At 36.6% G+C, this 10,263-nt stretch overlaps 1 pseudogene; it reads left to right on the top strand.

The window, feature by feature from the left end:
• The first annotated feature begins 7,735 nt into the window (after positions 1 to 7,735).
• LOC131250632 (uncharacterized) lies at positions 7,736 to 9,383 on the top strand (annotated as a pseudogene).
• The last annotated feature ends 880 nt before the right edge of the window (positions 9,384 to 10,263 follow it).

Raw genomic sequence — 10,263 nt, forward strand, 5'->3', positions numbered from 1 at the left:
CCATTACAACCATAACCTTAATCCATAACCTTTGATCCATTTTTGATAGTGTAGGCAGTGAACAAGTAACAATCCGTGACTTAACACATCACAACCCTGACCCTTAACACATCACAACCCCTACCCTTAACACATGACAACCATGACAACCCCGACCCATATAAATTGAAAACCTGCCATTAAAAACCTTTTGGGGGCCATAAAATTTTGGGATATAACTCCTTTTTGGCCCATGAAGTTAAATTAAATTCTTAATCCACTAGATGAATTATTATTTGTTCACTCACTACAAGAAATATGGTTTTTACCTACGAAACTTTTACCTACGAAATTAATTTTCGTAGGTAAAGATGACTTTTACCAACGAAAATTATTTTCGTAGGTGAAAGTAACCTTTTATCGACGCAATTAAATTTCGTAGGTACAAGTCATATTTACCTACGAACATTTTCGTAGGTAAAGGGTCTTTTTAATCGACAGTTTACTTTTACCTACGAAATCTAATTTCGTAGGTAAAAGCCATCTTTACTTACGCAAATTTTCGTAGGTAAAGGGTGTTTTGAATTTTTCAAAAAAATTAAAAATCGAAAAGATTACTTTTACCGATGAAATATAATTTCGTAGGTAAAAGATATCTTCACCTACGAAGCTTTTAGTAGGCAAAAGGTGTTTTCAATTTTTCGGATTACTTTTACCAACGAAATATAATTTCGTAGGTAAAAGATATCTTCACCTACGAAACTTTTAGTAGGCAAAAGACATCTTTACCTACGAAAATATTCATAGCTAAAGGGTGTTCTAAATTTAGGGAAAACCCCTCTTTACCTGCGAAAATATTCATAGGTAAAAGGTCTTTTGAAATTTGAAAAATCGAAAACCTTACTTTTACCTGCGAAATATAAGTACGTAGGTAAAAGTTATCTTTATCTACGAAAATGTTCATAGCTAAAGGGTGTTTTGAAATTTTGAAATAAATCGATAAGTTTGGTTTACCAAAAAGTCATCTTTACCTATGAAAACTTTGGTAGGTAAAGGGTGTTTTGCAATTTTTAAATCGAAAACCTTACTTTTACCTGCGAAATATAAGTACATAGGTAAAAGTTATCTTTACCTACGAAAATGTTCATAGCTAAAGGGTGTTTTGAAATTTTGAAATAAATCGATAAGTTTGGTTTACCAAAAAGTCATCTTTACCTATGAAAACTTTGGTAGGTAAAGGGTGTTTTGCAATTTTTAAATCGAAAACCTTAGTTTTACCTACGAAATTTAGGTTCGTAGGTAAAAGCCCTATTTACCTACGAAAATTGTTGTAGCTAAAGGGTGTTCTCAATTTTTAAAAAAATCGAATAGCCTACTTTTACCTACCAAAGCCATATTTGCCTACGAAAAATCCGTAGCTAAAGGGTGTTCTGAATTTTCTAAATATCAAAAAGTTTACTTGTACCTACGATACTATATTTCATAGGTAAAATCCATCTTTACCTACAAATATTTTATGTCGTAGGAAAAATCCATCTTTACCTACGAATTCGTAGGTAAAGGGTGTTTTGAAATTTTCGATTATACCCAAAAGTCTACTTTTAGCAATGAAATTGGATTTCGTAGGCAAAAGTCATAGGGTGTTTTGAAATTTTCAAAATACAAAAATCGAAAACCTTGCTTTTGCCTACGAAATAAAAGCCCTCTTTACCTACGAAACTTATCGTAGCTAAAGGGTGTTCTGAACATATTTACCTACGAAACTATTCGTAGTTAAAGGGTGATTTGAATCGAAAATAGTCATAGGTAAAGGGTGTTTTGAAATTATAAATTCTAAATTTTTATGTACGTACGAAAATATTCATAGGTAAAGGGTGTTTTGAAATTTGAATCTTTCTTCTATGTCGAAAAGTCTACGTTTACCTATGAAATAAGATAGCGTAGGTAAAAGTCATCTTTACCTACGAAAAGTTTCATAGGCAAAGGGTGTTTTGAATTTTTCAACATATATGCAAAGGGTGTTTTGAATTTTTCAAAATACAACAATTGAAATCTTTAGTTTTACCTAGTCATCTTTACCTACGAAAATTTTCGTAGGTACAGTGTGTTTTGAATTTTTCAAAATACAAAAAATCATCGGTAAAAGTGTTTTTCCTAATGTAAAAATGTATATATTTTTGTAGTAATGTTAAAATGTTTTAATTTTTAAAAATTTTTGTCAGTAAAAATGTGTGTGTGTGTGTGTGTATATATATATATGTTTAGTTTTTATATCATATGAATGGAAATTGTAGAGTTTTGCTAAGCGCACACGCGTGTGCAATTAAACTCGTGTACGTGCCACACATATGCTAGCATGACACATACATGCTAGATCTCATCCATCCATCAGGTTGGTCCTACTCTGTATATGTTTTTTTCTTTAAAATAAAATCTGGTCCAATGAGTATGTGGGCCTCAATTTGGAAACAGTGAATGGGTTAGAAAACTTCAACCAGGTTTTTCAGAGCCATACTTTTTTTTAAAATTGTGGCCCACATAACACCTGGACCAAACGGATTCTTGAATTAAGTTATTATTATTGTGTTTCTGTTCTGATGGATGGACTGGATCTCAGATATATTGTGCCATGCTGGCAAATATATGGCATGTACTCGAGCTGTATTGCACATGCGTGTGGGCTTAGCAAAGCTCATAATACAATATTGATATTTCAACATTTTAAAAAGAGAACTAATCACATATATGCAACGGTACCATGGCTCGCGTTACCGTGTCATTTATGGAGGACATCAGTACCATGAAAAAGGTAGGCCCCTCAATGAAGATTGTCCTTCTCGAAAAACAAGCTGATCGTCCATTCATTCTCCTTACGCGTGACAATGATGTACGACTATCCAGACCATCCAAATTGTGAGATTAAGCAAATCTCTAGAACCACAAGGTCAAGTAATCTTGACCATCCAATTAATGGCCATCAAATAGATTATTAAAAGAAAGCAGCGAGTGGTCCAAATTCAAAGTAAAAAATCAGGTGCATGGTTAATAATCTTCTCTTTGTCATTTTTCACTTATACTCCATCCACACTTGGTTTAGCGATTTGGACGGTTGTGATTACTGTAAAACCATGCCACCTGTACAGCTAAAGAATTACCTCCAATTTTTAAATGTTGCCCACTCTAGAGTCACTATGGTTGTACATCGAGCCTAGTAAATGGATCATATGGATACACAATATATAAATCAAAGTGGGCCCACAACTACCCCATCAGTCAAATGCACCATTCCATGGTGGGCTTAGGGCTTAAAAATCAAGTCAATTCGTGACTTTTTTGGGCCACACCACATACAAATGTTGAGAGGGATTACCCTCCATTAAAATATTCATAATCATTTGTTAGGCCCACCGAGATGTGGTTCACAAATCTAGCTCATCCATTATGTGTGTCCCACTTGGATGAGGAGTCAGACCAAGCATGAAAATTTCAAGTGAGCCCAACCAAGTGCTTTTATATGTTTTAGGCATTTATTCACATGAATTTAGAAGGTATGGCCCACCTAAGATCCGTATACGGCTGATTTTTGGGATATCCCATAATTTAAAGGGGGCCCATCAAATGCACGGTGTTGATGTTTGACACATATCATGGTGGAGCCCACACAACTTGACCTTTGTGTTTAATCCATGTCGTCCCCATGAGGTCAAGCTGTGTGGGCCCCACCATGACATGTGTCAAACATCAACACCATGCATTTGATGGGTCCCCTTTAAATTATGTGATATGCCAAAAATCAGCTATATACGAAACTCCGTTGGGCCATACCATCTAAAATCATGTGAAGACATGCCTAAAACATATAAAAGCACTTAGTGGGCCCCACCTGAAATTTGGATGCGTCTGAAACTTGGTATGACCCCTCATCCAAGAGGCACACACATAATGGATGGGCTGGATTTGTGGGCCACATCTCGGTGGGCCCAAAAAATAATTATGAATGTTTTAATGGAGGGTAACCCCTCTCAACTTTTGTACGTGGTGTGGCTCACAAAAGTAATAGATTGATTTGATTTTTAATCCCTTGGCCCACCATGGGATGGTGCATCTGACTGATGGGGTAGATGTTTGACACGCATCATGGTGGGGCCCACAGAGCCATACCAGACCAAGGACTAAATTTGGGCGCGCGCTTAAAAACAAAGCCGCGCCCAAAAAAAACCCCCAAATCCCAAATCTCTCTCTCTCTCTCTCTCTCTCCCTGTTCCCTAACCCAGATCTGGTCTGTCTTCTCCTCTTCGGTGAAAAGAGGCCGCGCCGACGGCCGAATGGCAGAAACGATCCTAGCCGTTGGATGATACTCTCCCTGCCTATAACAAGGATCCAGTTCCCTTCAGAGTTTTCACACAAAAAGGGGTGAGAAATGAAGAAGAAAAGGGAGAAGGAGTAGAGCCAAGCCCGGCTAGGTAATCAGTCCACAACTCAGCCTTTCTCTTCTTTCCTTCTTATCTGTTTCTCCTTCTTCCATATGTGTAGCTATAAGGCCCTGATATAAGCCAAGTTTGGGGCCACGATCCGTCCATGGCGGAGCTTGAATAGGGCCGGAATACGGTCCCTGTTTTGAGGATAAACGTGACCTGATTACGGGCCCTGTTTGAGGCTGAACATGGCCTGAGTTTAGGCGCTAGTTGGGGCCGAACAATGGCCTGAAAATGGCCCCAGCTGAGGGCTAAAACTTAGTCCAGAAACAGTTCATAATCGGGCTCTGTTTGAGCTGCAACAAATCCCAGAAATCGGACTGATATCAGTCCGGAAATCCGGGTAAAAATGCCCCTGTTTCTGGCCGTTCCTTGGCAGGAAAAACGGCAGCCACCGTGCCTCTATTTAAACTCTGATGAGGGTTGAACATGGGCCCCACTTGTACAATTTGAAAACCCAAACATGCCATAGAAAGCCTCAGGCCAAGCATTATATATACCTCAGTTTATAAACAAAAAGCCAAAAATAAGCAAACTTAATTACACCTTGTTAATACAACAAATCCATCTTTGAGTGCCTATAGATATACAACATCCTTAAAAACATAATGCAGCAGAACTCGAAGTCGACAACAACACTACATTCTTTTTTACTTGCACATTAATACGTGATTTTGGATTTCTACTCTTACACTATTAGTAGAAAATCCAAAAACAGTTAAATGATATTCATGTGGATTTGAAAGAACTCTTTTGTTTTTTCCTAATACAACACAAAACATCCCCATTTGTTAACTTAGGAAAGTTATCCTTAATTTGTTCTTCTTTTTTTGTTTTTTTACAAATTTTAATTTATTTTTTTTTCATATTTTTTATTTTTTTTTTAATTTTCAAAAAAAAAAAAAAAAAAAAACAAACAAAACAAAATTATGTTGTCGCATATGCAATTGCACATGATCAAATATGCAATTCAATAAAGTTGCTTGTCACAAATAAAAAAATTCTTATTTATTGCAATGTGATTGAACCACATTATCACAGACTACATTTAATGTAGCAATGTTGCCAATGTCGACGATGAAGAATTCAAAGAGCTTCATAGATTTGGAGTAGTTATCCTAAGGAAGACAGTGATCAACCTCATCATGTCTTTCCCTGAGTTAAATTTCAAGAAATAGATTCGGAGTAGATATTTTCTTTTAAGAATTGAATGGCCGTTTTATTTATAGTTTCACTATAGTTGATGGAACCATTGAAATCCTTCCATACTCTTAGAAGCTCTTAAAAATCTTAGATATTCATAATCTTGTTATTCCTTTTCTTTTGTAATTCAATATAGCAGTGTTGTTCACCTTTTTGTACTTCCCAAGGTTCTGTCTCAGCTTTTGAAGGACTGTTGCTAGTTAATAAATAATTTATTTACTATACATGCATGCGATTCCCTTTTTATCTGATGCTCAATAATTTATCTGAAAACCAATAGTAATTTAATAAAAAGACAGGACTTTTGGAAAGGGGGAAAAAAAAGAAAAAAAAAATCTTGGTTGTCTTCGAGTCAACCAGCACACATTCATCTACCAAGCTTCATTCATTCTAGACTAAATTCAAATGAAGGAGAAACAATGGTATTAAATAAACTATATGGTTAATGCAGAGATCAGTCTTGTATTTGCCTTTTGAAATAGAAATATGATTGCTAGGAGTAGGAAAGAGAATTTGGTTTTAAAGATGTATTTGGGAGGCAGACAGTCATGTGAACAGACTTGCGGCGGGTGACTGGATTGGAGCTAGTCATCTCCGATGCAATGCCTTTGTTGTATCTGAGCCCTTGTCAGCCCTCTCTGTATTTATGTTTCTCTTTCTTTAAAATAAAATCATCACTGATGTTTGGGAGAATGTCCTTTCATCTGCTATTGGAATGCAGGTTGTATAGGCACCTCCTCATTGTAACTTTCTCTGTTTGAGGTCCCACCTCCTCATTGTAAGTACTAGCAAATTTCTAGATGTAGCAAGTCTTATAGTTCCCCTGAAAACCAAACTTTTGCAGGTTTATCTTTTAGATGTTTTTAAAGAAGTGCCATCTTTGCCTTGAATTTGTTCACTGTTTGTCAACTTTGGGCTGCACTGAGTTTGTTTTCTTCCAAGTTCTTCCAGGCAGTCTCATCTGTCATTATGCATTTTCTAGTGAAACTTTTATGTAATTGTGTTAAAATGCAAACCTTTCTACAATTACGGCCATGCTTTGAGAATCTCACCTAAATCTCTCTTTTCTCTATTGAATTTCTTACTTGTTTGTAGGTCCTTATGGTTCATGAAGACATCTCCCATGTATAGCTTGAATTAATTCCCATGATTCAGGAAATACTTACTCAATGGATTATTCTCCACTTGGTGGGAACAACACCATCTGAGTCACCACTTTTGGAGGATTTTAGCTCCGCCTTTCGTCATTGCGCATTGGTAACTGCATGTTATGCTTCTTGTACAGCTGGAGCATTTTTCTCTTAGTTCTCAGTTTCCTTATTGCTCCATAACTTAAGTCACCTAATAGACAATTTGAAATTACTAGAGCCTGTTGGCTGAGACAATTTCTATGCAAGTACCTATTAGCCTTGTTATTTTTTTAGGTTCTTTTTTCAAGTTTGCTTGTTGCATTAATAAAATTTTGATTTGTGGTGTAAATGGACTTTCTTGGATGTTGGGTTTTGCTTTATCAGTTATTTGCTTGAGGAGGAAGATCTCTTTTTCCTTATGAGGTAACATAAGAAACTTCTTTTGCCTTTATACAAAGCACAAAATGTATCCTTCTTGTTGCTGAAGTGGGGGTCAAATTGGGTTGGGTCTGGAACCTTTATTGCAGTACATATGGACAAAACTAGACAAAACTCGGGTTCAACTTCCGAATTTGAAGTGTTGTGGCATATTTCTGCATATGGTATTGTTCAAAAGTTAAGAGAACTTTTAATCATCAGATGTGGCATATTTCTGCATATGGTATAGTCAGATTTCTTAACTCAGCTCCTTGTTGAATCTCACAAATTTCTGTTACTACGAAGAATACCATACTCAGAAAGTTGTGCTAGTGTGTTTTTTTTTTTTTTTTTTCTGGTGGTATTTATTAAATAGGTATGAGATGAGTTGCACTAGTAGGAGCCTCACCTACTTTGAATTGGGTGTGTATGGATGCTATCGAATTTGGTTGCAATTAAAAGTATACTAAAGTGGAAATAAGCAAAAGTACCTGGCAATCATATTCAAGGACTTGGCTTCCAGTTGCAACTATGCCACTTTCAAGTCAGATTGGAAAGGAATATGGTTCCAGTTTGAGGCTTACTTCTTCATTACAATCATTAGGGAACACCATTAGCTTAATTGTACATACAAACGTGGGTTTTTTTTTTTCCTTCTTAAATCTTATTTTCATAAATGTTGTACTTCAATTTTTAAAGACAGTTGGAAACATATTCTCATGTGTCTCTAGTGTTTGTGGTTGATAGAAATTAAATGTAAAAGTTGATTTTTATTTTTCATTATTTGTTTTCCTTTAAGATTTACGTGTCCTTGGAGGGTGTGGAGCAAGAGAAGGTGGAAACTGTTTTCAAGCCTGTCTGTTGATATTAAATTCCATGACGTTCAAGGGAAGAATTACCGTTGTGCCATACTGAAGTTGAACAAGGAGATTGTGCCTGACCAATGTAAGGTGGTTGCTAAGCCCAACCGAGTCATTGTCACACTATCTAAAACTTCAAAAGGGAATTGGCTTGATTTGCACTTCAAAGAAGATAAGGTAAATGCCAATTTTTCATTTCCTCTTTCATTTCCTGTGTCTTTGGATGATGAAAGAACATATGCATGGCATGGTAAAAAAAGGCATTGTTATTATTATATGGCAATCCACATTACTGCTATCCAAGGAGTCAGCCTGTCTTTGGATGATGAAAACCGAAATTGATATTGTTTTGTGAATTATAGTTGAATGTATATGTCCACATGGGTACTTGGGTACCTTGGAGATTATCATCTTTGAACAGCTCTATACATTCCAACTTGTGTGGTTTTGTCTCGGAAATGGTTATAAGGTTTGTTTTATTATTTTGCAGTTGAAGCCAAATATGGATACATAAAAGGATCCAATGGCTGGAATTATGGATTTGATGAAGGTAAGTCCTGTATCCATTCTTTTCTTGGGAAATGTCCTATGCCTCGGCCTGAACTAGCAGTTTTTTTTTTTAGCCAACATTCTGTGCATATGAGTCCTAGCTTTTGTTGTGCCCCATTATTGATTGGGTAAATGCTGTGGAAACCACCTCAGGGAGAAGATCCTCGCCATCTATAATTGCTTTCCTACAAATGGATGATTAAAAACTGAAAAGCAGTTATGCTAGCATGAAATGAACTGTCTGGATCACTGAAAAGTAGGCCTCAAGTGTCCGGCATGCTGACACAACTGAAAATTGCCCTTTTTTTTCTATAGGCTGAGCATCATACATTACCTCCTTTTGTCAACCACCATGGATATCAAGGGGTTGCACATTCTGGATTAAGCTGAGAAAATGACCTGTTGCAGAACATGTATGAGGACGGAGATGATGACATGAAGTGGACGATTGCAAAAGCATGGACAGATGCAAGATCTGGGAAAACAGCTAACCCATTGCAGGGATACCGGTGAAATTCCCTCAGCCTGATGATCAAATGGTAGAAATAGGAGGTTTACCGGTAATGCATCTAGGAGTTTGATTATACTGAATGAGTGGTACACTTGTGAAAGTTACTCTAAGGGTGTCCTCAGATGTTGCTGCTGAAATTTAGCTACCAGATGAATTGCTTTCATTTAAGAAAAAACACCCATTTAAGCGACTAACTCAGATGTTGCTGCTGAAATTTAGCTACCAGATGAATTACTTTCATTTGAGAAAAAACTCCCATTTGAGCAACTAAGTCATGAGTGGGCTTCATTTAATAAAATAAAATAAAATAAAAAGCTATTCACAAGGTAGTGCATCTGCTGTAGTCCAAAATCCATGTTGGTTAATTCTCTTCAACTATCAATTATTTATTTATTTATTGTACACATTTGGCCTTGCTGATGATAGTACCAGCCTGATTTGTAGGTAATGACAGTGGTCCTCACCTGATGAGTGGCATGGATCTTGTTTGGATGTGTTACGTTTCCATCTCTAATTAGGGTAGCCTTTGCATTACTTGTCAACCAAATAATCCCGATGCCCCTACTTAGGTGAGCCTTTGATATTGTGGACCCATTAATGTGGAACGGTCAGCTTTCCTCAGTGGGAGCAACTGGTCGCAGAATCACTCGAACTTGTATCTATTAAAATCATAAAACGAAATTCGATATGTTTAAGAGCCTGTTTGCACACAACTGGTGTTGAACTGCAGATTAGTTAAATAGGATTAGAATTAGCTCCATCCATTCGTTTCAAGTGGGGAGATGAAAGAAAATTGGTAGGAGAACTGCTGGATTCTGCCAGCTTCCAGCTTCCATCCCTGAAAGTATTTGAGATGTGTGCACCGTCTCATATTTGAATCCCCTTTCCTATGACAAATCTGAAAAACTTGGATTTTTTTATTTTTTATTTTATTTTTAATCCCATATTCTGTCATTCCTAACACACCTTCGGAGTTTAAATTTGGAGAAAATGAGGAGGTATGGCCAGAATTACCCCCTCAGTTCATGGAGATTTCCAGAGTGGATTAAAGGTAAAAGATGTCCTTTCTTTTGGTGTTAAACCAAAAAATGGTAACACCTATTTGAGATTGGACTATTGGCAGCAACGAAAGCCTGCTA

The sequence above is a fragment of the Magnolia sinica genome, chromosome 7 (assembly GCF_029962835.1).
Source record: "Magnolia sinica isolate HGM2019 chromosome 7, MsV1, whole genome shotgun sequence".
In the NCBI taxonomy this organism is placed as follows: Eukaryota; Viridiplantae; Streptophyta; class Magnoliopsida; order Magnoliales; family Magnoliaceae; genus Magnolia; species Magnolia sinica.